At 43.3% G+C, this 27,241-nt stretch overlaps 1 long non-coding RNA gene across 1 annotated transcript; it reads right to left on the bottom strand.

Annotated features, from left to right (window-relative positions):
• Nucleotides 1-217: 217 nt before the first annotated feature.
• LOC130293714 (uncharacterized) lies at nucleotides 218-26,058 on the bottom strand. The gene is made up of 3 exons (XR_008848268.1): nucleotides 24,593-26,058; nucleotides 23,898-24,110; nucleotides 218-929 (listed from the first exon to the last, which is right to left on the bottom strand). It is a non-coding gene; the product is annotated as an uncharacterized LOC130293714 (long non-coding RNA).
• Nucleotides 26,059-27,241: the final 1,183 nt, after the last annotated feature.

The following is a 27,241-nucleotide window of genomic DNA, read 5'->3' as shown; positions in this document are numbered from 1 at the left end:
TCTAAAAATGTTGCCAGAAAAAAGTCCTGCAAAAAATAAGCCCTCAGACAATGGCATTTGACAAAAAATAAAGTTATGGCTATAAGAACAAGGCGACACAAAAAAGGGGGAAAATTGGGCATCGCCATAATCGTACTGACCCACAGAATAAAGATAACGTCATTTTTACCGCACAGTAAACACACAAAAAATTCACAATATTTTATATTTTTTTGCACAAAAAAATGCTGCATGTATAAACAATATAAACAAAGGTTTTCCTCTAATGTAAAGTACAAGGTGTCAAAACAAGCCCAGTAAAAGCATGTGAAAGTTATTACAACTTAAAGAGACACATGCCAGATTCAAAAAATTGGGCCCGGTCATTAAGGTGCAAACAGGTGGAGTCCTTAAGGGGTTAAAGTGTCAATCCAGACTTGGATTGTCAGATAGCTGAAGCAGCACTGATAGGGTATTCCGCCCTCGTGGATTGGTATGACCTGTGAAAATGTTATTGATACTTAACCCTTAATAAAGTTTAAGGCCCTCCCACTTCTCCAATAAAAATGGACATAACCCTCGGTCCCCTGTGTTTTATTCTGTCCTCTGGACTGGTGGACTTGTCGTGATCCTGCAGGTTTTTTGTCCTGAGCCCTTTTGCCACTTTTATTGCCAACCCTTTTTTGTTTCTTAGATTCTTGTCCAGTGCTCTAGTACGTGTTACTATATTTCTTCTTGTCTATTGTAGTTCAGCATGGCTCTGCCGCAAAAGCATTGCTTGAGGATTCTTTCCTCTTCTGTGCATGCTTCTCAGTGTCGCTCCTTTGTTTCTAGGGATGGTTCACTCCGGTGGCGTCCGCGTGTGCAGCCATCTTGGTGTGAAGTCACTTCCTCTACCCGGGCCCTTGGGTTTTCTTTGAGATTTCCGGGGGAAAAACCAAAAGTTTTCTCTATATATCAGGAATCAGAAAAAAGCAAATATATTAAACAAATTCTTATTCATTGAGGAAAATGAAATGCCAGGTGAATTACAAGATAAGATAAATTCCCCTGTACAAGTCACCTGTCTAACCCAGAAAGAAGTACAGTGCCGCCTACAAGAAATCAATATAGACAAATCACTAGGTCCAGATGGCATTCACCCCCGTGTTCTAAAGGAATTAAAGGGGTATTCCGGGCAAATTTTTTTTATCCCCTATCCAAAGGATAGGAGATAAGATGTCTGAAAATGGGGGGCCCGCCGCTGGAACCCCCCGCGATCTCCCTGCCGCACCCACATTCTATGCAGGAGCTGCGTCTCCAGTTTTGGAAACCTCCATGTGCTGCAGGGAGATCGCAGGGGGCCCAGCGGCGGGCCCCCCATGATCAGACATCTTATCCCCTATCCTTTGGATAGAGGATAAAATGTTTTTGCCCAGAATACCCCTATTTTTAATATTCAGGGACTCTATAGTGACAGGGACTGTTCCCTAGGACTGGCGCAGGGGCAAATGTGGTGCCAATATTTAAAAAGGGGTCAAAAGGTGACCCCGGGAATTATTGGAGTATCTTGATAAAAATAAATTTATGACTACATATCAGCATGGCTTTATGATGGATCGGTCCTGTCAAACAGCTTTTATGAGGAGGTGTGCTCCAGACTGGACCAGGGGGAATCGCTGGATGTCGTATATCTGGATTTTTCCAAAGCATTTGACACGGTGCCACATAAAAGGTTGGTGCATAAAATAAGAAGGATGGGTCTGGGGGAGAATGTGTGTAAGTGGGTAAGTAACTGGCTCAGTCATAGGAAACAGAGGGTGGTTATTAATGGTACTTATTCTGATTGGGTGACTGTAACTAGTGGGGTACCACAGGGTTCAGTCTTGGGTCCTGTTCTATTTAATATATTCATTAATGACCTTGTAGAGGGGTTGAATAGTAAAGTAGCAATCTTTTCAGATGATACTAAACTCTGTAAAGTTGTAAACACTATAGTGGACAGTGCACTGTTACAAATGGATCTGGATAGGTTGGAGGTTTGGGCTGGGAAGTGGCAGATGAGGTTCAACACTGATAAATGTAAGGTAATGCACATGGGGAGGAAAAATCCGGGCTGGGATTATGTATTAAATGGGAGAACACTTAGGATGATTGATGCAGAAAAGGACTTAGGGTTCTTAGTTAACAGTAAATTTAGCTGTAGTGACCAGTGTCGGGCAGGGCCAGATTAAGGCTGCCTGGAAGACGGAGCACTTCATTATGATGCCCCCCCCCCCCCCCCCCCCCCCGACAGTTCCTCCACATTAGGTGAAATATAGTTCCTCCACATTAGGTTGCAGTTCCCCCAGATTAGGTGCAGTATAAGTTCCCCCACATTAGGTGTGCAGTACAGTTCCCCACATTACTTGCAGTACAGTTCCCCCACAAAAGGTGCAGTATAGTCTGTCACATTAGGTTGGCAGTATAGTTCCCCACATTAGGTGATGTATAGTTCCCCTACATTAGGTGATGTATAGTTCCCCCACATTAGGTGCAGTATAGTTCCCCCACATTAGGTGCAGTATAGTTCCCCACATTAGGTGCAGTATAGTTCCCCACATTAGGTGCAGTATAGTCCCCCCACATTAGGTGCAGTATAGTTCCCCCACATTATGTGCAGTATAGTTCCCCACATTAGGTGAAGTATAGTTCTCCCACAGACATACAGCTTTCAGCCATATACAGTGTATGGCTGGAGGCTGAATGCCTGTTTACTGCCCCACTTCAGTGTTCCTACCGCCGCTCCGCGGTCACGATCTACTTTTGTGGCCTATGGGCCATAGCAGTAGGTCCCGGGACCGGAGGAGGTGTGGTCGGAACACTGAAGATGACGTGCCTCTGGTGACTTACCATGCGTGCGCGTCCTCCTCACTGCTCCGCTCCGCTCTTCTATGGGTGCACGCACGCAAGGGACGTCAATGACGTCCCTGCATGCGCTACCTCCCGGCGGCCCCTGCGTTTTTAACTCAGGGTTTTTAATTTTTTGCATTTTCGTTTTTTCCTCCTTACCTTTTAAAAATCATAACCCTTTCAATTTTCCACCTAAAAATCCATATTATGGCTTATTTTTTGCGTCACCAATTCTACTTTGCAGTGACATTAGTCATTTTACCCAAAAATCGGAAAAACGGAAAAAAAATCATTGTGCGACAAAATCGAAGAAAAAACGCCATTTTGTAACTTTTGGGGACTTCCGTTTCTATGCAGTGCATATTTCGGTAAAAATGACACCTTATCATTGTTCTGTAGGTCCATACAGTTAAAATGATACCCTACTTATATAGGTTTAATTTTGTCGTACTTCTGGGAAAAATCATAACTACATGCAGGAAAATTTATAAGTTTAAAAATGTCCTCTTCTGACCCCTATAAATTTTTTATTTTTCCACTTACCGGGCGGTATGAGGGCCCTGTATGTGGAAATTTTTTTCCAGTTTTTATTGGTACCATTTTTGTTTTGATCGGACTTTTTTATCCCTTTTTATAAATTTTTTAATGGTATAAAAAGGGACCAAAAATTAGCTTTTTTGGACTTTGGAATTTTTTTTACGTGTACGCGATTGACCGTGCGGTTTAATTAATGATATATTTTTATAGTTCGGACATTTGCGCACGCGGTGATACCACATGTTTATTTACACTTTTATTTTTTTAATGGGAAAAGGGGGGTGATTCAACTTTTATTAGGGAAGGGATTAAATGATCTTTATTAACCCTTTTTTTTGCCTGGATCTCAGGCACGGAGCAATCGTTTGCCAATCGGACACCGAGAAGGCAGGTAGGGTCCCTTCCGGTGTCCTGTAAGCTGTTAGGAACGCCACGATTTCACCGCGGAGGTCCCGAACAGCCCGACTGAGCAGCCGGGATAGTTTCACTTTCACTTCAGACACGGCGGTCAGCTTTGATCGCCGTGTCTGAAGGGTTAATACAGGGCATCACCACGATCGGTGATGTCCTGTACTAGCCGCGGGTCCCGGGCGTTGATGGCCGCTGGGACCGCTGCAATATGACGCGGGGTTACCGTGTGACCCCGCAGCATATCGCGGGAGCCGGCAGAGGATTTAAATATACGTCCTTCGTCGTTAAGGAGTTAAAGTTAACGCGGGCCCACAGAGAGGTAACAGGGACATCCTTGTGTCCTGAAAAGATTGCTCAGGACACAGGGATGTCCCGAATGTGACGGGGGCCCCCTGCGGGCACAGGGCCCGGAGCAGGTGCTCCATGAGCACCAATGATGATCTGGCCCTGGTGTCAGGCAGCTGCTACCAAGGCAAATAAAATCATGGGGTGCATCAATAGGGGCATAGATGCCCACGATAACTAAATAATTTTACCGCTGTACAAATCATTAGTCAGACCACACATGAAATATTGTGTAAAGTACTGGGCACCAGTGTACAGGAAAGATGTAGTGGAGCTGGAGAGGGTTCAAAGACGGGCACAACCAGAGTAATACGGGGAATGGGTGGACTACAGTACCCAGAAAGATTGTCAGAATTGGGGTTATTTAGTTTAGAAAAAAGAAGGATTAGGGACAACCTAATAACTATGTTTAAATATATCACGGGACCTTACAGAGATCTCTCGCATGATCTATTCATACCCAGGACTGTATCTATAACAAGGGGGCAGCCTCTACGTTTAGAGGAAAGAAGGTTTCTACACCAGCACAGACGGGGGTTCTAAGAGCAGTGAGACTGTGGAATTCCCTGCCTGAGGAGGTGGTCATGGGGAACTCTGTAAAAGGAGGTATGGATGCATTTTGGGAGAATAATAACATCGCTGGTTACGTATACTAGATTTATAGGGACAGAATGTTGATCCAGGAATATATTTGGAGTCGGGAAGGAATTTTTACCTCTAGTATGAAGGTTTTTTGCCTTCCCCTGGATCAACTTAGTAGGGACTCACTAGGGATATAGGTTGAACTTGATGGACTCTGGTCTTTTTTCAACCTTATGAACTATGTTATATATATTGTTGTAGTTTGCGCGATTAGTCTACTCTACTTTGGGCTAAAATTGTATTATTTTTTAGTTCTCTGGGGGTGAGGCTTGCTGATTTTTGAGCCTTGGAGGCCATTTTAACAATGCCTAAGCTTGCGGTCAGCCTCCTAGAGTGCCAGTGCTAATTGATCTACTATCTCAGTACTGTTTTATCTCTTTGAGTTTAAGGGGTTATCCACCATAAGGTGATTTTATTACATACCTGCCAGACAGTAATGGACAGCCTTAGGAAGGATCCGCGCTTGTCTTGGGGCTATGTTGTGAGATTACCATAACACTGTGGCTAGCTTTTTGTGAACTGGTATTTCATTTTTGAGTTGTCTTCTTTGCCAAAAACCCCATAATTCAAATTTCCTTCCTCCCACACATCAGCCACCCCACCCATTGAAACATAAACGAACTGCATCCATTCAAAAGACCTGTGGTTTTCAAACAGGGTGCCTACAGCTGTTGCATTAGTTGCAGATTGACCTCTCTCCCACTAAGCGATCCCTCCACCCATTGAAGCAGACAGGCTCCCTGCCATCAGCTGACTAGTATGTCAGGTCTCGGGCGCGTTGCAACCTGGGAAAAATCTGAGACAACAGTCATTTTGTATGCTGATAAAAATAAATATTGGAGTGAAAATCACAGAAGAATTGTGAGAAAACCGTCACTCACAGGTACAGACATTATATTATGAACTACACTAACTTTACAGCCCCTGTAGCATAGTCAAATAAAAAAAAATCCTGGAATACCCCTTTAAGCCTATATTCTATTATAGTGCTAAAATTGCTGTATTGCCTTTTGCTATACTGCCTTTCTGCTACACTGCTAGTTGCTTAGCTCATTGCCTTGTTTCTGGGCTCATCATCTGATTAGCCTTTGGTTAGTGGTTGTTCGCTTTACTGGAGTCAAGCATTTCTATTAGCTACCATAATTTTTCCTCCTATTTATTTAGTTTTAACAGTTGATTCTGTTTTTCCTAGCGTCTAAGTCTTCTACCGGGGACCGCGACCTTAATATGTCTTCCAGGAAGAACACTTCCAAACGAAAACATCTGCAGTGCCATGACTGCCAGATCGCCCTCAAAGACAACTGCCAGTACTCCCGGTATCCACCCTGTCAGGCTAAAACCCAACCACAATAGGAGCTGTCCATACAAGATGTTGTTATATGGTTAGAGATTTCATCCAGAGGAATATGAATTCCGTGGTAGCATTAAGGAGCTGAAGAGCTCTCAAGACCATCTGTAGGTGTAAAGCTCGATCGCTTTATGGAGGGGCTGTCTGAGAAAAAAGGCAACACCACAGCCCAGAGCCCAAAGAGATTGGGGTTCCTCCAGGGGCTCCAGAGACAAGAAGTCATTGACACTCTGATTGCGGACTTCTTCGAGGCTCTTGGAATTTTTGGTGGCCTGACTGGACCCATCCAACACCCTGCTCCCTCTCTTCCCTACATCACTTTTTAGAATCCTGAAAGTTCCATATTCAAGATCCTTGGGTCCTTTGCATCATCGTGGAGGGTTACTGCATAGATCTGGACAGTTATCTACAGAGTAGATAACTGTCCAGACCATTTTTTTTTACGTATTTGTGACAACCAGACTGCTTCCTAACAAACAGAAGATTTTAGAAGACTACATCCTGAAGTATCTCCAAAAAGGGGCCTTGGCAAAGGTTCCAATTCAGGAACAGGGAGAAGCTATCTAATCCCCAGTTTTCCCGATACCCAAAGTAACCGGAGACTGGAGGATGATTATAGATTTAAGATTCAGTTCATAAAGCGCAAGTGCTTTCAGATGGAAACAATCCAATAAGTAACCAATCTGCAAAGGATAGGAGATAAGATATCTGATCGTGGTGGTCCCACCGCTTGGACCTTCTGTGATCTCTGAGCAGCACCTGGCATTCTGTGTCGGGTGCTGCTCCAGTCTCAGAAACGCTGGATTTCCAAGACAGAGACTTGACGTCACCCAACGCCCCCACCATTCATGTCTATGGGAGGGGGTATGATGGACGATAAGATGTTTAAGAGTGGAATACCCCTTTTAAAGCCTGAGTGAAGAATAGATGATAAAGAAGAGTGTCTCTGTCTGACTATTCAATCTTTTGTTTTCCATTTGTTAGTCTTATTGGATTGTGCATCTTGCAAATCTCTGGAGAATTTTTTCCATTTTATTGCTTTAATTTGTTTTCTTTTTTTGTTTTCATCTTTCTTTTTCTATTCAACCTGCTCAGGCAACTTACCTTATAATAATACAAGTTATTTTGGATAATTGTATAACAGAACATTTTTTTATAAGTAATTTTTTTTAGAATAGCCACTTTTCAACAAGCACGACAGAATGTACTATAATTTGAACTTTAATTACCCTGTGAATAATTCTTACCTATCTGGCATTGGTTGCAATGTACATCATCCCCCCCCTCACACACACAAAGTGGATTATATCCTATAGGCAAGCATGCATTTTATAAATTGTCTCCTCCATTATTTATGTTTCCCTCTGCAGTTTTTTGTATGTTCATGTATGCCATTACTCAGCCTCTTGGAAATGCAGGGCATATGAGTATGCCCTGCATCCACCCTGTGGATTTCCGGTCCCCGCCGTTCGCCGGGCAGGGACCTGACCTGGATGCCTGCAGAAATCATTCAGCAGGCATCCCATGACATCGCCAAGGGGGGTCCCGAGACCCTCCGTGTTGGCAATCGCCACAAATCGCTGGTCAATTCATACCAGCGATTTGCAGCGATTTCCAGATCATACGGGTCTCCGGTGACCTTGAAAATAAGGGTGATACGGGCTTTCCGACACAGCCCCGATCCCCCTGAAGGGATGGGAGTGAGGTGGCAGAGGTGCCACCCCTCCTATCCCTGCAATTGATCAGTCAGAAGTGACCGACCTATCGCAGCACGGGGGTGGGGGTGGGGTTAAAGTTCAGTTCCCCTACTCTGCCCACCCATGGGTGTATGGGCATCCGAAGTCCGTGATCCTCCCCTCCCTCATCCTCCAAAGAACCTGTAGTAAGTTTGCATAAAACCACACACACACAGCAATATAAAAACATCATACAGTATTCTCAAATATGTGGGAAGTATGGAGTTATGAGTGCAGTCAACAGAAAAAGGTATCTGTTATATGGAGTAAAAGGTAAGGTTCAGAAGGGGGACGTATAATAGGTAGCGTTATTTCGGAGCTGGGAACAGCTTCTTCCATCTTCTCCAGTTGTCTTTGCAGGTCGGTCCAGAGTTTGTCTTCCAAGCGTAGGTAGTCTCATAGAAACAGTTAGTTGTCACCATGTCGATCATATCAGCAGAGGTAGGAATAGCTTGAGTACAGGTATGACTGTTAATTAAGCACAATTTCTACACTTACAACTGATCTTTAGTGTACCATGTTAATAAAGTGACTGTCAATAAACAATAATTACAATTTTTGTTCTCTACAGGACATTCATTTAAACTGAGTGATATTTTCATAGCTTTATATATTATGTATTGTATTGTAAAATTTCTTGAAAAAATTCAATAAAAACCATTTGATCATGGGTGTCTGGGAAGAGCGGGGGAACGGTAGGAGCTCACCCTAACCAGGTGGTGGCGGCGGCGGTGACAGATTTCATGGCGACAGAACCTATCTCAGTGTTTACCCACCAGTGTGCCTCCAGCTGTTGCAAAACTACAACTTCCAACATGCACTGACAGACAGTGCATGCTGGGAGTTGTAGGTTTGCAACAGCTGGAGGCACACTGGTGCGGATGCACTGAGTTTGTATGTTACATAACTCAGTGTTTCCTCACCAGTGTGCCTTCAGCTGTGGCAAAACTACAACTCCCAGCATGCACGGTCAGTCCATGCTGAGAGTTGTAGTTTTGCAACAGCTGGAGAGGTTTGTGCACCCCCCCCCCCCTTACAGTAAATTTTCCCCTGCAAGTTTGAGCTGCGGCAAATTTTCCACCACAGCTCAAACTCCCAGCAGGAAACTCGCCGTAAACCACAGCTCATGTGACTATACCCTAAAAATACTAGACTGCACTACACACAATAAAGAGTAAAACACTACATATACACACCCTTACACAGTTCCCCCTTCCCATAAAAATTTAAAATGTCTCGTATGGCAGTGTTTCCAAAACGAGCCTCCAGCTGTTGCAAAACAACAACTCCCTGCATTGCCAGACAGCCATTGACTGTTCAGACATGCTAGGAGTTTTGCAACAGCTGGAGACACCCTGTTTGGGAAACACTGCTGTAGGGTATTTGTGGTGGCGGAGGCAAGTGTAATGCCTGAATCCAGGTCCCCCCTATGCAAATCCCTAATTTAGGCCTCAAATGCGCATGCCGCTCTCTAACTCCGGAGCACAGTCATATTTCAAGACAACAGTTTAGAGCCACATATGGGGTATTTCCATACTTGGGAGAAATTGTGTTACAAATTTTGGGGGGCATTACAAAATTTGTAATGCAATTTATCCTGAGTACAGAAATACCCCATATGTGGGCATAAAGTGCTCTGCGGGCGCACAACAGGGCTCAGGAGTGAGAGCGTACCATGTACATTTAGGCCTAAATTGATGATTTGCACAGGGGTGGATAATAGTTACAGCGGTTCAGACACAAACGCAAATAAAAAATGCTAACATGTGACCCCCATTTTGGAAACTACACCTCAAGGAACGTTACAAGGGGTGCAGTCAGCATTTACACCCCAAAAATTTTCGTTAAAGTTGGACGTTAAAATGAAAAATTTTATTTTCTTTTTCTCTAAAATGCTGGCATTACCCCAAATTTTTCATTTTCACAAAGGGTTATTGGAAAAAAGCCCTGAAAATTGTTAATCCCATTTCTTCTAAGTAAGGAAATACCCCATATGTAGATGTAAAATGCTCTGTGTGCGCACTACAGGGCTCAGAAGGAGAAGGAGCGCCATTGGGCTTTTTGTGAGAGAATTTGGCTGGATTGAAGGCCATGTGTGTTTACAAAGCCCCCCATGCTGCCAGAACAGTGGACCCCCCCCCATGTGACCCCATTTTGGAAACAACACCCCTCAAGGAATGTAACAAGGTGTACAGTGAGCATTTACACCCCACAGGTGTCTGACAGATTTTTTGAACAGTCGTCCATAAAAATGAAAAATTTTTTTTTTTTCATTTGCACAGCCCACTGTTCCAAAGATCTGTCAAACGCCAGTGGGGTATAAATACTCACTGAACCCCTTATTACATTCCTTGAGGGGTGTAGTTTCTGAATTGGGGTGACATGTGGTCCACTGTTACCACCGATTAAAGGAGATTAATGCACAGGACCATAGTAAAGTACAAAAGGTATACATTTTATTAAATTATATATGAGAAAACAACATAAAAACATATATCTTAAGAAATAGTAGGAGAAAAAGACAAACAGTTAGGCGCCAGAATATAACAGAGAACTAGGTGGATATACAGTCTGACAGAGCAAAGTAAAATATATATGCCTAATAACAATGTGGATAAGCAACAAATAAAGAGAACTACCAATAGACCATGGAACACCACATTGCTAGACAGGACATTAAGACATGTAAATACACAAATGGATGCCAGACCATACCCACCAAACCCCAATGATCGTTTTGCTCACAATGTGTTTCCTCAGGGGGCGTCGTGGTCCACTGTTCTAGCAGCACGGGGGCTTTGTAAATGCACATGGCCCCTGACTTCCATTCCAACCAAATTCTCTCTCCAAAAGTTTTTCCTTACTCCAGAGAAATGGGGTTACAAATTTTGGGGGACATTTTTTCCTATTACCCCTTGTGAAAATGAAAAATTAGTGGTAACACCAGCATTTTAGTGAGAAAAATTGAATTTTTCATTTTCACGTCCCAATTTAACGAAAGTTTGTTCACCTGTAGGGTGTTAAGGCCCACTATACCCCTTGTTACATTCCTTGAGGGGTGTAGTTTTTTCCAAATAGTGTGCCATGTGGGCATTTTTTTGCTGTTCTGGCACGATGGGGGCTTCCTAAATGTGACATGCCCCCCAAAAACCATGGCAAACCCAATGGTACTCCTTCTGTTCTGAGACCTGTAGTGCGCCAGCAGAGGACTTTACATCCACATATGGGGTATTTCCTTACTCCGGAGAAATTGGGATTCAAATTTTGGGGGCCTTTTCCCATATTACCCCATGTGAAAATGAAAAATATGGGGTAACACCAATGTGAAGGGAAGCGTTGAATAATCATATTTATATCGATCTATCTCACATCAACCTATGCACTATAAAAGACCTTTATAGGAATGTCTATAGGAATGTTGTACAAACAGGAATATTTCTTACATGGCTTGGGGCATGTCATAAAACACAATATAATGGCCATTAGACCAGGGGCATATTTTGGGATGTGTCCTAAAACATCCTGGAATGGGCCCACATAACCTGCCTCATGCACATATCATGGTAGCCTTGGGATATCTGGCCAGGTCATAGAGAGGCCAAAGCACAGGTGGCATTGTCTCTGGTATGTGCCCACCAAACCTGTGTTGGTGCCTGGGGATATCTGGACAGGGAGGAGGGTGTGAGGACATTCCATGAAGTTACCTATATGAACTAAGTAGGGAGTGATCCTGGAAGGCAGTCACCCTAACAGGGAGCAACTCCATGAGGCAGTGATGATCCAGGCCCAAGAAAGAGAGACCATTATCAAACTGCTGTCCTGCCTCATCTCCTGCACCAAGGGTCCCAACACTGATAATCTGCTAAGTATAATCCTAGGCACCCTCTTTCCTCCCTGCAACCTCCTACCTTTGCCCCAACTACCCTCTCCTAGTAATCTCCACTCTCTCTTGGCTTACACTCCACAGTCTAATCATATTCTTTACCCTCCTATCCCAAGATCCACTAACCCCTTTTCACCCCTCTCTACCAAGAACCCCTTCTATCCCTGTTAACTGTATCAAGCATTGACCCTCTCATTGCTATCACAAACTCCTATAGCCTTAGGGACAGAAAACAAGGATTGAGTGCTTGTGTGTGTGTATTGGTGTGTAATTAGGTGGGCGGGTAATTGGGTTAAATGGTATTATAACTAGTATAATGTTAATGTATTGAAGTTGTCTTAGCCATTGTTGTATACACTGAGATATATTGATATTACACGGATATATATGTTAGCTAAAGTTATATAGTGTATTAGTGAATAAACCTTTGTATTATTAACCCTGTGTTGGGAATTACTTAAATGGTACAATTTACATAGGGAAACAAGAGTAAGTTGTTAACACTTGGAAAAGGAAGAAGGAGAAATAGTATAAAATATTTATATCCATACACATACTTTCAAGCATAGACAGTAGTGTTCCTAAGGTGATGTCTAGCTGGTTGGGAAAAGGCATTCCGGAAGAAAAGGACCTTTTTCAAGCAGCACGAAAGGGACGAGAAGGACAACACTGACCAAGATGGCCAAGGAAAATGTGAGTATGTACTTTTCCACACTAAAACATTTAGCAAAACATAGTAGTTTTGACCCTATACCCCCCACATAAAATCAGCAGAAATGTTATGGGCCACTTTATTAGATCAAGCATATAAATATGACAAAATGCATGTTAGCAAAAGATGTGTTCTAAACAAAACTTCTAAACGACTTAAGATGTTAGCAAAGCTAGTGTATTGCTTTGAAGACACCATTTGGAAGCCTGAACACAGTGAAACAATTACTGCTAACAGAAAGGCAGACAAGGTAGCTGATTTACATAACTATCACTGCCATAGCTGCTTAGATAAAGTAAAACAAGTGTGTACACTGGAATACCAGTTAGAAGAAGAAGCCCAGTGTACAATTGAAAAAGGCAAGGAAATTTGTATGTTGGAATCAAAACTCTATTACCAAGAGGGGTATTGCTCTGACATGTACAAAGCTTCTTCAATTGTACACTGAGATTAATCAGTATAGAACTAGAATGGCATCTACTGATGCCATGATGGCAACACTTAGGGAAGATCTGGGTGCAAAGTCGCAGATGATTGCAAACCAGCAGCAGATCATCACTAATCTGTCTCGGCCCAGTGCCCATAGCAAGTTGCCCTTGCCAACGAAACAAGTCTGTGTGACGAAGTTGGAAGAGGGGGAGACAGTAGCAATGGCTCCAGTGACTGATAGGCGACAGGTGGAGCGCGGGTTATCATATTCTCCAAAACCTATGGAGAATATGGATAACAGTCCTTGTAATAGGGAGGGAACTAGTGTGCTATTTGGTAGTGGATGGGAAACTGTAAACTCAGCTTTCAGTCTACCAAAGCAATCCCAGCACACCAGAGAGGGGATGGACCCTTGGTCCTGGGTAACAACCAGGCTGATGAACTGGCCAAACTGGCTGCAGTACAAGGAGTCCTCAGGGAACCAGATACCCAGGACAACCCTTCATACCAGGTTTCTGTGAGAAAAAAAAGGTCTCAAGGAGGTCCCAGTGTCATTTGAAGAGGAACAGTCAAAGGATCCTCTTCTGGTAGCACATTTTACCAACCCACAGGATCCCTAGAGGATCTGTCAGGGAATCTTGTGCTATGACACTGGCACCCATCCACTCCCTCTGCCTGTAGTCCCACAGCATCTGCAAGCAGAGCTGACAGAACTTAACCACCAATTGTTGGGACACCTTGGCCGGGATGAGCTTCTGTCCCTTCTAAAGGACAAATTATACTGGTCAGGGATGTCCAAAATGGTGGAGGAAGTCACCCAACAATGCCTGGTGTGTGCCCAGATGAATCCAAGAGCTCCAGCCCTTAAGTGTTGCAACATGTTCCTCTACCGGATTTCATCATAGGACCACTGACAGCAGGCAGTCATAAGTGCCGCTATGCACTGGTGGTTGTGGATGTCTTCTCCAAATGGGTAGAAGTGATCCCAACCACAAATGACACAGCCTCCACTACTGCCCGAGTCCTTTGGGAGCAGGTTTTGTCACGATGGGGAATGCCCAGAGTGATTGAATCCAACCGGGGGACCCATTTCAGATTACCTACGCCATTTTGTGTCCTCCCGCCAAGATGATTGGTCGGACTAACTCCCTTGGGCAGAGTTCTCATATAATTTCAGGCAATCTTCGACCACCATTAAGTCTCCATTTTTTGTGGTTTATGGTCGTCATCCTCTGCCTCCTCTTCTGTACCGGCTGTAGAGGACCTCCTTCTGGACTTCACTTCTATTTGGCGAGAGACCCACTCAGCCCTCCTCAAGACCTCGGCCCGTATGAAGTTCCATGCCGACAAAAGTCGTAGAGCTCCTCCGGAATTCAGCCCTGGTGACAAGGTGTGGCTCTCCTCGAAGTACATCAGATTTAAGGTACCAAGCTACAAGCTGGGTCCTCGTTACTTGGGTCCCTTCATAGTCAAGAGCCGCATTAATCCAGTGTCCTACCAGCTCCATCTTCCTCCCTCAGAATTCATAACTCTTTCCATGTCTCCCTTCTCAAACCTGCTATCTTTAATCGCTTCTCTCCTAAACTTCTTTCTCCCACCCCATGTCTCTGGTACCTCAGATATTTTTTCAGTTAAAGAAATCCTAGCTACCAAGGTCGTTCGGGGGAAAAGATTTTTTTTTGGTCGACTGGGAGTGCTGCGGTCCTGAAGAGAGGTCTTGGGAGCCTGAAAATAACATCTTGGACCGCAGTCTCATCCTCAACTTTCTTGGTGCCAAAAAGAGGGGGAGACCTAAGGCAGGGACACAAAGTGAGCCATCTTCGAAAATCGGACCGGAGCGCCCATTGCCTCAGCCCTCTTCCCCGGGGTCCCGGCGTCTCTCGGTCAGTCGCACTGACCGGTAGCATGGGTCCCGCAGTGTCAAAGATGCGGCTGGCGTGGCGGCTGGTCCCTGCTCACGCCCCGCGTCCCTGTTCGGCTCACCTGTTCCCCGGCATGCGGCTCCATACTCTCCTGCATCCCCGCACGTGCGGCCTTGCTCTCTAGGGTGCGCATGCGCCGGCCTCAGTCAATTTAAAGGGTCAGCGCACCAGTAATTGGTGCGCTGGCTCCTCACCTACTACTGTGTCTTGCATATATAAACTGCCTCCCCCTTCCTGCCCTTGCCGGATCTTTGTGCCTTGTGCCTCTGAGAAAGTGTTCCCTCCTGTGTTAGTTGCCATGCCAGTTGCCGAACCCGTTGCTACCGTATACTCGCTTGTGAACCCTTGCCGCCTGCCCTGACCTCTGCTATGTCCGACTACGCTCTTGCCTGCTCCCTGTGTACCACGCTATATCAGCTGCCAGAGAGGTTGAGTTGTTACTCGGGGATACGACCTGGTAGTTACCGCCGCAGCATATCCATCCCGCTTTGCGGCGGGCTCTGGTGAAGACCAGTAACTGCTTAGAACCGGTCTTCCAGTACAACCCACGCCATCGCCTCTCTGGTCCAGAGGATCCACTACCTTCCTGCCGGTTCGTGACACCTATATAAACTAAGTAGGGAGTGTCCTGGAAGGCAGTCACCCTAACAGGGAGCAACTCCATGAGGCAGTGAGGATCCAGGACCAAGAAAGAGAGACCATTATCAAACTGCTGTCCTGCCTCATCACCTGCACCAAGGATCCCAACACTCTGATAATCTGCTAAGTATAATCCTGGGCACCCTCTTTCCTGCCTGCAACCTCTACCTTCGCCCCAACTACACTCTCTTAGTAATCTCCACTCTCTCTTGGCTTACACTCCACAGTCTAATCCTATCCTTTACCCTCCTATCCCAAGATTCACTAACCCCTTTTCACCCCTCTCTACCAAGAACCCCTTCTATCCCTGTTAACTGTATCAAGCATTGACCCTCTCATTGCTATCACAAATTCCTATAGCTTTAGGGGGAGAAAGCAAGGATTGAGTGCTTGTGTGAGTGTATTGGTGTGTAATTAGGTGGGCAAGATATTGTATTGGGTTACATGGTAATGTAACTAGTATAATGTTAATGTATTGAAGTTGTCTTAGCCATTGTTGTATACACTGAGATACATTGATATTATACGGTTATATATGTTAGCTAAAGTTATTTAGTGTATTAATGAATAAACCTTTGTATTATTAACGCTGTGTTGGGAATTACTTAAACCGCACAATTTACGTAGGTAAACAAGAGTAAGTTGTTAACACTTGGAAAAGGAAGGAAGGAGAAATAGAATAAAATATTTATATCAATATTTATACATGTCTTCTCACATTAGTACACCCTTTTTAGGTGTTAAAAATCAAATTTTTCATTTCCACGTCCAACTTTAACCTGTTAAGGACCAAGGGTGTATCTGTACATCCTGGGTCCTTTCCCTTTCTATAAGGTATGGCCATGGTGTCATAGCGAGTCGGGCCCGGCCGGGACCTGTGGCTATAAGCGCATGGCACTGATCACGGTGCCGCGCACTATTAACCCTTAAGGCAAAGGGTTCAAAGCGTTCAAAGTTGATCGCCACATCTAAAGTGAAACTAAACCACCGCCGGCTAGCTCAGGCGGCTGTTGGGGACTGCAGCGGTGAAATCCCGAACAGCTGTAGGACACGAGGAGGGTCCCCTTACCTACCTCCTGGTGTCCGATCGCCGAATGACTGTTCAGTGCCTGAGATCCAGGCATGAGCAGTCAAGCGGCAGTATCATCGATCAATGGTTTCCTATGAGAAACCCTAATAAAAGTTTGAATCATCCCCCTTTTCCCATTTAAAAAAAAAAAGACCGTTTAAATAAAAATAAACATATGTGGTATCACCGCGTGCAGAAATGTCCAAAGGATAAAAATATATTGTTAATTAAACCACACAGTCAATGGCGTATGTGCAAAAAAATAGCGTATTTTTGGTCACTTTTTATATAATGAAAAAATTTATAAAAAGCGATCAAAAAATCCAATCAATAAAAAAATGGTACCGCTAAAAACTTCAGATCACAGCACAAATAATGAGCCCTCACACCGCCCTGTAAGAAAATAAATTAAAAAGTTATAGGGGTCAGAATATGATAATTTTAAACGTATACATTTTCCTGCATGTAGTTATGATTTTTATCAGAAGTACGACAAAATCAAACCTATAAAATTAGGGTATCATTTTAATCGTATGGACCTACAGAATAAAGATAAGGTGTAATTTTTACCGAAAAATTTACTGCGTAGAAACGGAAGCCCCCAAAATTTACAAAATTGTGCTTTTTCTTCAATTTTGTAGCAGAATGATTTTTTTCCCGTTTTGTTGTAGATTTTTGGGTAAAATGTTTGATGTCACTGCAAAGTAGAATTGGTGGCGCAAAAAATAAGCCATAATATGAATTTTTTACTGCAAAATTGAAAGAGTTATAATTTTTTAAAGGTAATGAGGAAAAAATGAAAGTGCAAAACTGGAAAAAACCCTGGCCTTTAAGCGGTTAACGAAAAGTCGCCAAACACCTGTAAGGTGTTATGGCTCACCTTACCCATTATTACATTCTTTGAGGGGTGTAGTTTCCCAAATAGTGTGCCATTTATTTTATTTTCTGTTCTGGTACCATGGGGGCTCCCTGAATGCAAAATGCCCCCCAAAAACCATGAAAACAAAATTAGTTCTCCAAAATCCCCCAGTTGCTCTTTCCCTCTTGAGCCATGTTGCGAGCCTGCAGAGCACTTTACATCCACATATGATGTATTTCCATACTCGAGAGAAATTGGGTTACAAATTTTTGGGGGCTTTTTCTCCTTATACCCCTTGTAAAAATGAAAAAAAATGGGGCTGCAAGAACATGTTAGTGTAAAAAATGGAGATTTAGATTTTTCTCCTCCATTTTGCTGCCATTCCTATGAATCACCTAAAGGGTAAAAAAAAAAACTTTCTGAATGTAATTTTGAGTTTTGATGGGTACATTTTCTATAATGGGGTAATTTATGGGGGATTCCTCACAGAAAGGCCCCCCAAATACATCTCAAACTTAACTGGCCCCAGAAAATTTTTCATGAAAATTTGGAAAATTGCTGCTATACTTTGAAGCCCTCTAATGTCTTCAAAAAATAAAAACATGTCAATTTCATGATGTCAACATAAAGTAGACATATTGTATGTGTGAATCAATATATAATATATTTGGAATGTCCATTTTCCTCACAAGCAGAGTTTCAAAATTAGAAAAATGCAACATTTTCTACATTTTCAAGACATTTGGGGACAACAATGTACCACTATTTTAAAGTAGAATATGTCACGAAAAAACAAACAATCTCAGAATCAGAATAAAAGGTAAAAGCATCCCAGAGTTTTTAATGCATAAAGTGACAGTGGTCAGAATTGCAAAAAAGTTTTTAAGGTGAAAATGGGCTGAGCCCCTAAGGGGTTAAAAGCTATAACTTTTAAGTAATGGCATACATGAGGTACGCCGCAGAATTTTTTTTTCTAAAAGTCAGGTTAGGGCATGCTGTGGATTTTATTATATGAGTAATGGTAAGGGTATGCTAGGAGTTGTTGCTGCACACATTTTTATTAAAGACCTTACAAGTGACTACAGCACTGATGGGACACAGGATACCGTGATAGTGACTCACAGGTGAAGTCTTCTCTGTAATTTATTCTCTTCTTGATTTTTCCCAAACAACGATGACTTGTTTCTCTCCTCTGTAACGTTTGATACCTGGACATCTTTAGCACTTCACGTGCGCAGCAGATCCTCATCCTTTATACCAAGACAAGCTCCTCATAGTAGCTTACACTTTCTTCCCTAATAACAACAGCTCCACTTACTGCATCACTAAAAAGAATACTGTCATACACTGTTCTGCTAAATCCTTCCACACACCGTACCCCTAAATACAATACTGCCACACATCTGCTCATGAATTTAATACTGCTACACACTGTTCAGCTAAATACTGTCATAAATACAATATTGCCACACACCGTCCTGCTAAATACTGCAACACACTATGCCCTGAATAAAATACTGCCATATACTGTGCCCTGGACAAATACTGCCATATACTGTGCCCTAAATATATAACCCTGTTACACAGTGTCCATAAACATCACACTGCTACACACTGTACCCCTGAATATGATACTGCCACACACTGTTCCACTGAATACTGACACACACTGTGCCCATAATTATAATACTGCTACACAATTGTACCCCTGAATATAATACTGCTACACACTGTACACCTAAATATAATACTGTTACATTCTGTGCCCCTGAATATAATACTTCCATACACTGTGTACCTGGATATAACCCTGACACACACTGCCCCCTGAATATTATACTGCCACACACTGCACTCCTGAATATATTACCACTCACTATTTCTCAGAATGTTTGAATCCCACCCCTGTACTACCCCCCCCCCACATGCTCCATCAGACCCATTTTTCCCCTTACAACCCTCTGTTCCAAAAGACCACTCTGCCCCGACCGCTCTGTCTCCACGTTACAGACACCTCTGTCTCCCCAGACCCCTCTTTCCCCCTTCTCCTATACCCCTTTTTCTCCCCCTTACAGGCTCCTCTGCCACAAACCAGACCCATCTCACCCAGACCCTTCTGTCCTCCCTCTACACCCCTGTCTCCCAATTATAGACCCCTCTGCCCAAGACTATTACAAAGCTATGAGTATTAAGATCTTTGGGCAGATCCTTTATACCAAGGATCCAGCATTTTTTTTCTTATTGACATATTTAGAGTTAGGAATCCTTTTTTTTCCTAATATGCTGAAAATGCATTAATTCCAAAGGGGTTTTTGCCATTCTCTGGTAGGTTAATAGGTTGATGGACCTGTGACTTTTTTCTTAGAAACTCTTACTAGTTCCTCATAACGTTACCTCCTAACATTACCAGATTAATTAACTGTACTCTTGTGATATGAAGAAAGAAGATATAAAATCCCCAAAGCAGAGACTTGACTTTTAATTTAATGAAATTTGACAGATGCCTGCTAGTCATCAAGGCCCCAGAAAAGCAGTCTGAGCACATGGGCAGTATGAGCAAATCATATCATCTTATCCAGTAAACTCAGGCATCGAATGTTTAGAATAGGGAGTCAGAGGAAGCAGGAGGAAATAATCCTGAGAATAAAGCACTTAAAACAAAATTATCTTTCATCTAATAAATGCTTAAGAGCAATTACATGTGAAATCACTATTATACACCTACACATTTACAGTTTCTATAGAGTCAGAAATTATATTTTAAAGAATTACTCTGTGTAATATGAATTTTTCATTTGTAGGATAATACAGTTGAAAAATATTATGAATAAATAGACATGGACAACAATATATACTGTTAATATTTCAGTAAGACATCAATATAATTGACATTAGTATAATGAAAATGAAATTGAAAAGTTATTATGTATAATGGCCCAGATTTATCAAACGATGTAAGAGAAAAAGTGGAGTGATTTTCCCATAGCAACCAATCACAGCTCAGATTTCATTTTACCAGAGCTTGTTATCTGAGCTGTGATTGGTCGCTGTGGGAAAATCACTTCATTTTTTTCTCTCACACAGTTTGATAAATTTGGGACAATATGTATATTTGTGATTCATGGTAAATAGTTTTTTACATAACAAAGTGCCTAATATTTTACTATTTTATAGCATAATTTACAGCGGTAATTATGTATAAAACATTATCATAACTTGTGAATGCCAAAGCTCTTCGTACAGCAAGAATCCACAGAGTGGCAGAAGAAGCCTTTATTTAGAGCTTAGAATTATCAAAGTATTTCCAAAATATCAATGAAAAAAATAATTAGATAGAAGATTCTGTTTTGACAACACTTAAATGGTCAGCCTGTGTCATTAATTGTGTCTCAGTAAGGCTATATATTTGTTTACGGATCAGGGTTACTCATTTATTGTGCAAGACAGGGCCTGGTACAGGAGGCAGAATAAGTCTTCAATGCATATCATTAATGGCCAATCCACACCATTATGTGATGTCCCAGCATAGGCCTTGTCAGTTTGAGTCCCTCAGTGACCTGAGGCTCTCCTGCAGTGTCTCCCCTGCTGTTACTATAATGTCATTAATTGTAATAAAATTGTAGTCAGTGTAATAATATAAAGTCAGTCTAAAGGACCTGTGAGAGGTCATCTAAAGGACCTGTGAAATGTCACATGTTACCCAGAGGGCACCAGTTTAACACATGACCCGCAGGTTGACCAATGGGCTTTGGCTTAGCCCCCCTCTATATAAGGGGGCGGCCATTACAAGTCTCTCTCTTTGTACTTTTGCTCTTTACTGAGACCAGCAAACACCAGAGATCTCAGTGCTAGTGTCCAGCACCTGGAAAGCCTCAAATCTACAGTCTTTCCAGTAAGTCAAGTCCATGTCTGTTGTCACTACTACCTATAGTCAAGTCCAGCCTAAAGTCAAGATTCTAAAGTCTATTACAAGTCTAATTGGTCCCAGCAAGCTGCGAGGTCCTTCTGTGTTCCACCTCTCTTGGATTCTGTCTTAACTCAGTAAAGCCTCCATTAAACCATAACTTGGTTGTGGATTCTCCTTTCACTGCCTAGCCATTGAAATAGCGGATATACTGTTCATGTGGTTCCGGTACCCAAAAACAACTCTGGCGTCATGAACATTAGGGGTTAACAACACCTTGCCCCTGGGGTTAATACCACCTTGCCCCCTCCACCTCCACCCTGTGGTCCCGCCATCCCCGTTGGTCACCACAATCTTGGTGTCATGAACAGGATATGGGTGTGCGCCTTAACCACTTAACTACTAAGTCAAGTCAGGCCACGCATTAACAAGATACGGGTGTGTGCCATAAGCAAAGTGCCGCAAGGCCTTCCCCCCCAGTCATAACTGTGTCCTTGTGAGAAATCGCATGCAGTTGCGAAAAAGTGTGCGACACGAAAGTGTACAGGACTGTGTTATTAACATGTGTCTTTACCATGGCGCTGAAACAGTAGAGGGGGAGGTGAGGAATACTGTAATGTCTATTGTCAAGAGTTAAATCAACTATGTGCAAAGTTAGGCTGGAGGCCATAGTCTGCTGTACCTGCAAGGGTTAACTTGATGGTCGACAAAGGTTCCCGCCAGAGCCAGCGTCCCGCCCCCGGGCGTGGAGATCATGTCGTAGTGTCCAGCCCAAAGTGGAACTTGAAACGAGATGGTGGAATATACTCCAGTGTAAAGCTTGCAAGGGTAATGGGCAGCTGCTGTCACCAGACCCAAGAATCCTACCCAGATCTCGTTCACCTATTTACCCTCTGAACATTGGGACGTAGATCCCTTCAGTCTTCTTCCTCCAAGTGCTAAGGGAGCAGATGTCCAGGAGGAATATCCTGATCCACCAGCGATGGATCCCAAGTTCCTACGTTAGCGTTCCAGTACAGATGTGCCCAGGCCTACTCCTAGGAGCGAGGTGGTTTGGCCTGACCACCGGGCACCAACTAATGTACCCAGGCCTACTTCACCTGTAACAGAGGTTTGGCCTAACCAGCGGGTACCGACGAAACTGCCACAGCCTACTCCTGCAGTGGCTGAGGTTTGGCTGGATCAGCAGGCACAAACAAGTAATCCCCCAGTGGTGCAAGCTTCTGCGGTGCAGGTGGTGGTTACGGTCAGCCCCACCATCACCAATTCCCGATTGTCCCATGTAACACGCATGTTGACCCCATGCAACGGGCCCAGTCTTGCAAAACTAGATTCATCTCACAGCCTAGGGCCTCAGCTGGTAGGCGGGACTGGGAAAGAAAGCTGTCTAAATTATTCTTGTGTACAGTGAAATAACCAGACTTGGTCACCAGACTAACTGACTGTAGTGCTGTAGCACACTTTTGTTGTTCTAGGTTCCTGGAACGTTCAAGGATTGAGCCTGACAGACTTGTCAAGAAAAGTTTTTCTTCTTTTTGCAACCAAGATTTGTAAGTAATGTGCTCGGTTTCAGCCAAAAGACTCCTTGATAGAGGAGATTCACTATTATAGAAAGTATGGGAGAGGCTCTTATCAGGCTAGTGACCTACGACCCGAGCAACTCAAATTGCACCTATACCCACGGTGTCAGAAAAGGCAAAACAAACCTTTTTTTTTGCCGTATAAGATGCACTTTTTCTTCCCCAAAACTGGGGGAGTCTTATATGGCGAATACACACCTATCGGGTCGGTTCCTGCGGCCATCAACGGCCGGGATCCGCGGCTAATACAGGACATCACCAGGACATTGGGCTGTTCGGGACCGCCGCAGTGAAAACGCGGCATCCCGAACAGCTTACAGGACAACGGGAGGGACCTTACCTGCCTCCTCGGTGTCTACTCCGTGCCGGGATCCCCTGCATGGCGGCACTCTCCTTCGACATCATCACGTCGTCGCGCACGCCGTCCAGTCATCCAATAGGAGCGGCGTGCGTAGCGACATGAGGAGGGCGACGTGATGACGGCGACGGAGAGCGTGGATCCTGGGGAAGAAGATGTCCGGAGCGTCGTGGACACCCCGGGGACGCGGCGACAGCGATGGAGCGACATCCAGGGCAGCGGTGACGGGTCTGGAGCGGCAGGGACACGTGAGTATTACCTCCTATCCAGTGGTCTTCAACCTGCGGACCTCCAGATGTTGCAAAACTACAACTCCCATCATGCCCGGACAGCCAACGGCTGCCCGGGCATGCTGGGAGTTGTAGTTTTGCAACATCTGGAGGTCCGCAGGTTGAAGATCACTGTTGGGTGCAGAATCTTTCTTTTCTAGATTTGCGTCTTATATGCCGGTGCGTCCTATAGGGCGAAAAATACGGTAGTAAAGTAATTGAGGCTCAGGGTCTAGAATAATGGTTGAATAAAATTACTTTTATTTCTATTTATATAAATGGGAATGTACGAAATAGTTTGGTCAAATGTAATATGTGTGCCGTGACTCACAGGGCCCTTGTGGGTAAGCGGAAACATAAAATAGAATGATAACAATATCTACTTAATATCGGTGCATTCTCACCTGTGTTGGAATAAAGCCGAATAGATCGTACAGAGTGCCTCCGTGCTGTCTTTCCTTGTATGTTGTATGCTGCGGAGTCTATCCTGTTCATACGGAGAGCACCTGAGATCAAGACCAGAGGTCCGGACGTTCCTACAGCTTCAATCCATAAGCTTATTGGGAGGAGATATAGGAGAGCAGTGCCAGCGGTATACTTTCTTCTTTATTCAATATCTAATTAATATGGCAAAAAATACATTTAAAATATAAGAAAATAGAAACAATCTAATAAATTAAAATAAATACTGGCCACGTCTGTGGATATCCATTCTAAAATAAGTTGCACACGTTTTAAAATGATCCCAATAAATATAGAAGCAATAGTTATAATAAGTGATAATGTGAAAAATCCTGCAATGATTGTGTGGCCGATGGTATGAGTAACAGTATATGTCCGCAGTATATGATAAAGTCCTGGCTCTCTATATGAGAGCTCACTATTAGAGACTCAATCAATAAGTATAGTGATGCTGTATTGGTTTGAAGTGGATACAATACTGGTAATATGTTGCAGATTGAGTAACCATGTAACAATGTAACCCCGCTCTCAATGCAAAGAGCTCGCTGTTAGAGACTCCGCACATATGCAGCGATGTGTGTGGGCTTCAGAATAAGGGACTGCAGCGCTTCAAACTTGCATTTACATGAAATGGTACCTTTGCAAATGACAGTCCCGACTCGTATGAAGAAAGAGGTGGCTGTTAGAGACTTGGCCGTCTCAAAATGTACAGCGGTGGTAATAATAATGGTGAGTCCGGTCTTTTAAAAGCGCTGATGCGATTTCACTAATTCAGCCAGAGGGCCGTCAGTGTCCTCGTGGCCGTGGCAATGTGCACAGAATTATTTGTGTTAAGAGAATGCAGCAATGGGAACAAATAGCTGGATCCTGGATAAGGCTGGACAGTGTGCCGTCTGGAGGTTATAGCTGGACGTGTTTCAAGTCCTCCATAGGACTTTTCCTCAGCAGCTTAAGATTTATCCCAAATGGTCTTTTTGGTGGAATATTTATACATGTATCTCTTCCCTTTTAGGAGGACGTCACATCCACTTAGCAGTAAAAAATTGGGATTTAGTGTACACACTTCAGAATATAAATAGTGTATAATATAGTACATATCATATAAAATAAATGAGACATAAATAATTAATTGAAGTCGGCTAAAAAGAATTAAATAAAATGAAAATGGAAAATGGCGTGAGGTAAAATGAAATGAAATAAAATAGAATAAAGTAATGAAATGAAATAAAGGGAAATCAAATAAAGTGGAGTAAAATAATATAAAATAGAGTGAAATAGAATGAAGTGCAATAAAATAAAATAAAGTATGAATGTACAATGATGAAATGGCAATAGAAAATAGAATAGAAAAACATTCATGAATATGAATATATTTGTAATTAGTGAATATAGAAAATTGTTGGTGAAGTGATTTTGTGAATTTGGGAAGTACTAATCGTCCTGTCAGAAATTGTGCATGTGTGAAAATGAATTAGGAAAGGGAGATGGGGTTGTGATGTGATATGATAATTTAGTTATGGAAATATGTGGTGTTTATCATGAGTGACGAGATGAGACAAAGATGGGTTCTTACCCCTAGGTGTTGCGCTCAGAGCACAACACCTACAGTAGCGTCTGGATGTAGATATTCAGATGGAACCGCTGCCACGAGGAACTTCCCGGTGTGACGTCAGTCGGACCGGTGGAGTAGGATAGCAAGTGATGTGTGAATAAGTTCCTCTCAAGAAGGCACTGGTAACCAAAAGTGGAGATTAACTTCTTTCAGTATATCCTGCTTGCCACACGAATTCATATTGCTTCTCAATGGCGGAAATCAGACCTACATTTTGCAAGAGTAGTGGAGAGGGTTAACTCCAGCATGTTGAACGGAAAATTATCTGCTATTAGAGAAGATCAAGTGGATCAATTTAATTTAGTTTAGGAACCTTGGTTCTCTTCCTCTTATTGCCCTGAGATATGGCATAATTTCTCTCTGTATTGATCCTGTGTCCTCTCTGTTGGGTGGGGACAATTTTAGCGGGAACTATGTTTTACTAGGTCAAGTTTCTTTGGTGACGTCGCTGTTCTATTCTACAGTTTTGTGTGTGGGCATGCTACCAGCACCATTACACATTGTGTTACCTATACTATGCTTATATGTTGGGATATACTAAAGAATGATACCTTGTACCTGGATGTTTTGGTTATTGTTTGGTCTACGGATCAGTTACTCTTTCTATCCTTTGTATTATTGTACTATTTATTGTGCATTTCAATAAAGCTTCATTGTTTGATTGTTAAAAAACTGCCCTGGGTCCCCCTACTACCACCTCCAACTTCACCCTTCCCTCCAGACTTGGCTGCACAAAGATATCAGTGACGACATCACTAATGGGGCACAGTCAGGAGAATATATAATAATATAAATGACTCACAGGTGACCTCTTCTTCTTTATCTAGTCCAGACCGTGGTGACTTCCCTCTGCAGAGTCTTACGCCGGCTTCAGCTGCTGCCAAACTACTAATCCCATCATGTCAAAGCCAAATGCTGACCGGACATACTGAAAGTTGTAATTTTTCAACTTTTGAAGGCATCCTGGTTGGGAAACATTGCTTAACTTAGTTACCCCTGATTCAGCATTTCTCCTATCCCTCTACATTGTGCCCCCCCACCACATCATGTCCCCAATCCCTCCACACAGTGCCTCCCAACCCTCCATAACAGTGCTGCAAAACTACAACTCCCATCATGCCTAGACAGTCAAAGGCTGTCTGGACATGCTAGTTGTAGTTTTGCAACATCTGGAGGCACCCAGCTGGGGAAACATTGCTTCACACAGAGCCACTGAGCATTCTGAGCATAGACTAGAGGAGGAGGGGCAATGGGCTTTTCCTCTTCATGGACCTTGTATGCCTGGTCCCTCCTCCTCTCCTTCTTGACTCCCACTGCAGTCAGAAGATAGGGGGTGGGGCCATAGGATGTCAGGGGTTGGCGCCTCAACAAGGGTGTGTGATCCCTATACCATAGTGTGGCTGAATATTATTACTATATTGTAGCAGACAGACATCACACACAGTTGTGTCAGATGTCACGCACAGTACCAAGAATAATAATTGTGTCAAACAGATAGTGCCCCAAAATTAATAGGGCCCACATAGGACTCCTAACAATAATATATATGCCAAGCAGATAGCCAAAGGCCTCCACATTTCCAAACTGAATATCTACAAAAGTTTTTGTGTCCACACAGTGTCCTTCAAAATAATTGTGACAAGCAGACTGCTACTGAGAGTAACAGTGCGCCTT

This window comes from Hyla sarda, chromosome 10 (assembly GCF_029499605.1).
Source record: "Hyla sarda isolate aHylSar1 chromosome 10, aHylSar1.hap1, whole genome shotgun sequence".
In the NCBI taxonomy this organism is placed as follows: Eukaryota; Metazoa; Chordata; class Amphibia; order Anura; family Hylidae; genus Hyla; species Hyla sarda.
The sequence above is the reverse complement of the archived record's forward strand: the minus strand, read 5'-3'. Positions and strand labels throughout refer to the sequence as shown.